Raw genomic sequence first — 5,645 nt, 5'->3', positions numbered from 1 at the left:
CCTGCTGCCTCCCTCTTTATTCTTGTGATGATGGCTTCATCCAAACTACTAATGTAGTTATTAATGTAACATTCTAAATCTCCAATCATTTTGATACACACAGTTCCTCGTGGCTCTAACCCTTGAAATGACTGCTCAACACACACAGAATACTTGAGCTTGTGGCTTCCACATTGCAGTCGATCATGCACAACACAACATGCAAGAATTAAATCTGTTGTGGTTTGGGGTTTTTGTTTGGGTGTGTGTTTCCCTTTCCTTGACCTCCTTATGTTTTTTGTCGGTTTTCTCCATGGTCCTGTGTTCTTTGCCTTGTCTTATTCCCCTGTGTCTGTTTGTTCTGCTTTCTGCTTTATTTTGGAAGTCACTTCCGGTCTTGTCTTGTCTTGTCTAGCTTCACTTTGTTTGTCTGATTGTCCTGCCCCGCCCTAATGTGATTCACCTGATGTCTCACCTGTTCCCCGTTACCTCGTTACCTCATGTATTTAACCCCAGTGTTTCCTCTGCCTCTTGTTGGATCATTCTAGTTAGTTTGTCTGCTTGTTCCTCGTCGCCCTGTGAGTTCCTGTTTCTGCGACCAGCTTCCCTGTGAGTCTCACCTACCTGTTTTTGTCCTGTCGGCTCCTCACCCTTTCCTCCCTGGACCCCTGTGGATTTTGTATTTTGGAAGTTTTTTTGCATCTTTTTCTTCTGTTCCCTGGTGTGTTCTGTTTGCTATTGTGGAAAATAAATTATTCCTGCCTTGCCTGTCTACTCTGCATTTGGGTCCTCCTTTATGCCGTACCGTGACAGAATGATCCAACCAGTCATGGACCCAGCAGAGCGCAGCAGGGGCCCAGTGGACATTGGGGAACGCTGGACGGTTTTAAGCCGGCTGGAATACGGCCTCAGCCGTTTCTTTTCGGAGCTGGGCAAAACCGCAGACGTGGGGCGCCAACTGACCATCTGTGCCCTCATGCGGAACGCCGTGGCAGGCCAGCCGTGGACCGTGAGGGTCCCAAGCGTGGCCGCGACGATCCGGGAGGTCTACCGACTGGAGGCGATCCTGCAGGCCTCCCTTATCCCCCCCAGCGAGCCGGTGTCAGCCGAGGCGGACCCCCAGCCGCCGACCGCCGCCGAGGCGGACCCCCAGCCGCCGACTGCTGCCGCCGCCGAGGCGGACCCCCAGCCGCCGACTGCTGCCGCCGCCGAGGCGGACCCCCAGCCGCCGACTGCTGCCGCTGCCGAGGCGGACCCCCAGCCGCCGACTGCTGCCGCCGCCGAGGCAGACCCCCAGCCGCCGACTGCTGCCGCCGCCGAGGCGGACCCCCACCGCCGACTGCTGCCGCCGACGAGGCGGACCCCCAGCCGGCGCTTGTCGAGACCGGTTCCCAGGGAGTGTGCACTGGACAGTCCTCCCTGGGAGCCGCCTCGGACCCCCAGCCGGCGCTTGTCGAGACCGGTTCCCAGGGAGTGTGCACTGGAAAGTCCTCCCTGGGAGTCGCCGCGGTTACTCAGCCGCCGGCTGCCGCGGACACTGACCGGCCGAACGGACTCCCTGATTCTGACCGGCCAACTGGACTTCTTGACCGGCCGACCGGACCCCTTGACTCAGACCGACCGACCGGTCCCCCTGACCCCAACCGGCCGACTGGCCCCCCTGACCCAGACCAGCCGACCGGCCCCTTAGGTTCAGACCAGCCGACCGGCCCCCCTGACCCAGACCGGCCGACCGGCCCCCCTGACCCAGACCGGCCGACCGGCCCCCCTGACCCAGACCGGCCGACCGGACCCCCAGACCGGCCGACTGGCTCCCTAGATCCAGACCGGCCGACTAGCCCCCCTGACCCAGACCGGCCGACCGGCCCCCCTGACCCAGACCGGCCGACCGGACCCCCTGACCCAGACCGCCTACCGGCCCCCTTGACCCGACCGGCTGCCTGGCCCCCTAGACCCTCACCCGCCGACCGCCCCTTAGACCCAGATCCTGACCGGCCGACTGGCCCCCTAAACCCTGACCAGCCAACCGGTCCCCTAGATCCAGACCAGCCAACCAGTTTCCCAGACCCAGACCAGCTGACTGGCCTCCCTGACCCAGACCAGTCGATTGGCCCCACTGACCCAGACAGGCCGACCTGCTCCCCTAACCCAGACCACCTGACCAGACCTCCCGACTCGGACCAGAGGCCCAGCATTTCTGACCCCTGGCTGGCACTCAGTGGTCCTGCCCCCCGGCCGACGGCAACAGTTTCTGGCCCTCAGTCGGAGGTCAGTGCCCCCGACCGCCAGCCGGTGTCTGGGCCTCTGCCCTCTCTAGGCACTGGCTCCCGGGGTCCCCCTGGTACCGGTTCCAGGCGTCCCCCGGGACTCAGTCCCCGGGCTTCCTCAGGTCCTGGCCTCAGTCCCAGGTCCTCAGGAACCCCGGCCCCCCATGTCTTTGCTTCTCCTAGTCCTAGTCTCCCTGGTCTTGTGTCTGTGCCTGTCTCTGTCTTTGTCCCCGTCATTGTGTCTGTTCCTGTCCCCGTCTCTGTACCTGTTCGTATCCCTGTCCCAGTGCTTGTCCCTATGCCTACGTCTGTCCCCATGCTTGTCTCAGTCCCTGTGTTTGTCTCTGTTCCAGTCTTTGTCCCTGTCCCGGTCACTGTCTCTGTCCCTGTCACCGTTCCTGTTCCTGTCTTTCTTCCTGTCCCTGCGTCCACCCCATCCAAATTTGTTCCCACACCTGATCCGTCTGTAGTCTCGCCGTCTCCGTCCGTCCCATCTAAAACTGCCCCTGAACCCGACCCCTCTGTCTCCGTGCTGTCCGTTCCGTCCGCGTCCCATTCTGCCCGGTCTACGCCTGTCCCGTTTCCCTGTGGGTCTTCCGTGAGCCCCTCCGCGGGCTCTTCCGTGAGCCTCTCCGCGGGCTCTTCCGTGAGCTCCTCCGCGGGCTCTTCCGTGAGCCTCTCCGCGGGCTCTTCCGTGAGCCCCTCCGCGGGCTCTTCCGTGAGCCTCTCCGCGGGCTCTTCCGTGAGCCCCTCCGCGGGCTCTTCCGTGAGCCTCTCCGCGGGCTCTTCCGTGAGCCCCTCCGCGGGCTCTTCCGTGAGCCCCTCCGCGAGCTCTTCCGTGAGCTCCTCCGCGAGCTCTTCCGTGACCCCCCTCCCGGGGGCTTCTTCGTGTCCCTAGTGCGCCCCCCGTGGGCTTCTCTGTGCTCCTAGTGCGCCCCCCCTGTGGGCTTCCTCGTGCCCCTAGTGCGCCCCCTAGTGGGGTTTTGTGGTATACCCATTCTTGGGTCTCTAGTGCGCCCTCTTGTGGTTTGTTTTTGTACGCCCGCTCTCGCGTTCCTAGTGCGCCCTCTTTTGGGCATTCTGATGCATCCCCTCGAACCTCCTAAATCTCTCGGTCCCTCTTCGATCCCTGTGTTGGTGAGTCACCCACATTCTCTGTATCTCTCTCCCCTTCTCTGTTTTGTTTGTGTATGTCTCTCTTCCACCCCCTGTGTCAATGTCCCCCTCATTTTGTCTCTTAGTCCTGTCCCTCTCTTTGGTCTAGTCATCTCTCACTGTCCCCTGTCTGGTTGTTTTGTCTCTTTGCTTGTTTTACAGATGCTGTCTCTCTGTGTGCCTCTCCATGTGTCTGCTCAGCTCACCTTGTCCCTTTCACCCACTCCGTGTCACCTTGCCTCCTTGTTCGTCTCCCCCATTGCCTCAGGCTTTCAATGTCTTCGTCTCTCTTTCTGTCCCGTCTGTCTCGCTCTCCTTTGTCTGTCTGGCTTTTTCTGTCTCGTTTTCTTCCCTTTTGTCTCTCCACCCCACTCGTCCGCTCTCTCTGTGTGTCCCGCGCTCGTTCCCACTCCCTTCTGGTTATCTCTTGACGCGTTTTCCTCTCTGCCCCTATCTCCCTGCGCCTTCCTCTCTCCATGTGTCTGTCTGTCTGACTACCCGCATTCCTCTCACTCTGTCTGTGTCGCTCTATGTCTCTATCCCTCTCGTTCGGTCCGTTGTCTCTATGTCTCTTTCTTTCTCCCTATCAGGTTTGCTCTCCGTCTTGGTGTCGTTTCTCCTCTGTCTTTGTCGTTCCCTGGGCCTGTCAGTCGGTCTTGTCCTCTGTGTCCCTCCTTCTGTGTGTCTCGGACTCGGTCTCTCTAGCGTCCTGTCTCTCTTTCTCTCATTTGGTTTGTTTTGTTTGCTCTCTCACTTTCTCTTTCTACAAGTGTGTCTCGGTATCTCCCTCGTTCTGCCTTTTTCTCTCCTTCGGTCTGTCTTGCTCTCTGCATCTTCCTCTCTTTGCGCCCCGCTGGCTCTCTCCCTGTGTCCCTGTCCTTTGTCCCTCCTCGGTCTTCTCTCTTCTGGTCCCTCGCTTGTCACCTGTCTCCGACCCTTTGTCTGGACTTCTTCGTGCCCACTTCCTTGTGCCCTCTCTCATTGTTTTTCCCTCGCCTGGTCTCTTGTCCGAACCTCTCCTCCTGCACCCTCTAGTCTCCGTCTTGTCCTCTCACTCCCTCCTCCTCAGTCCCTCCCTCGCTCCCTCCTCCTCAGTCCCTCTCTCGCTCCCTCCTCCTCTGTCCCTAGCGTGCTTGTGCCTTGCTCCTTGTGTCCTTTGGTCCCCTGGGTTCCCCCGTCCCTCGTTCCCCTCTTTCCCGGTGTCTTCCGCCCTTTCTGGGTTGTTTTCTGTTCTCTTTTGGGTTTTTGTTTGGGTTTTTTGACATCTGGGATCTGTCTTTGGGGGGGGGTACTGATGTGGTTTGGGGTTTTTGTTTGGGTGTGTGTTTCCCTTTCCTTGACCTCCTTATGTTTTTTGTCGGTTTTCTCCATGGTCCTGTGTTCTTTGCCTTGTCTTATTCCCCTGTGTCTGTTTGTTCTGCTTTCTGCTTTATTTTGGTAGTCACTTCCGGTCTTGTCTTGTCTTGTCTAGCTTCACTTTGTTTGTCTGATTGTCCTGCCCCACCCTAATGTGATTCACCTGATGTCTCACCTGTTCCCCGTTACCTCGTTACCTCATGTATTTAACCCCAGTGTTTCCTCTGCCTCTTGTTGGATCATTCTAGTTAGTTTGTCTGCTTGTTCCTCGTCGCCCTGTGAGTTCCTGTTTCTGCGACCAGCTTCCCTGTGAGTCTCACCTACCTGTTTTTGTCCTGTCGGCTCCTCACCCTTTCCTCCCTGGACCCCTGTGGATTTTGTATTTTGGAAGTTTTTTTGCATCTTTTTCTTCTGTTCCCTGGTGTGTTCTGTTTGCTATTTTGGACAATAAATTATTCCTGCCTTGCCTGTCTACTCTGCATTTGGGTCCTCCTTTATGCCGTACCGTGACATAAATCTATCTTTCAGTATCATGGATATAGTGCCATTTGGTCAGCCATGACACAAATCTATGAACTTCAATATGCAATGGAAAATAATGTAAGAATGAAATAGCACAACGTGGTGTGAACAGCAGACACACGTAGGGAGAGGAGTGGACTTCACAGAGAAACCCCATTCTGTTTCCTATGTTTAAAGGCCCAGTGTGTAATGTTTTAGTTGTTTTGGGTAGCTTATAAAACAAATATATAATGAATCTAATTTGAATTATATTATGAAAATATAAATTATATCCATTTAAAAAAAGGAGGGAGAGAGGGAGTGTTGCACTGAATGTGTTATCCTGGCTAATAAAACAATCTCTCAAACTATGAAAGGAAAAGCAGC

The sequence above is a fragment of the Etheostoma spectabile genome, chromosome 4, assembly GCF_008692095.1.
Source record: "Etheostoma spectabile isolate EspeVRDwgs_2016 chromosome 4, UIUC_Espe_1.0, whole genome shotgun sequence".
Lineage (NCBI taxonomy): Eukaryota > Metazoa > Chordata > Actinopteri > Perciformes > Percidae > Etheostoma > Etheostoma spectabile.
The sequence above is the reverse complement of the archived record's forward strand: the minus strand, read 5'-3'. Positions refer to the sequence as shown.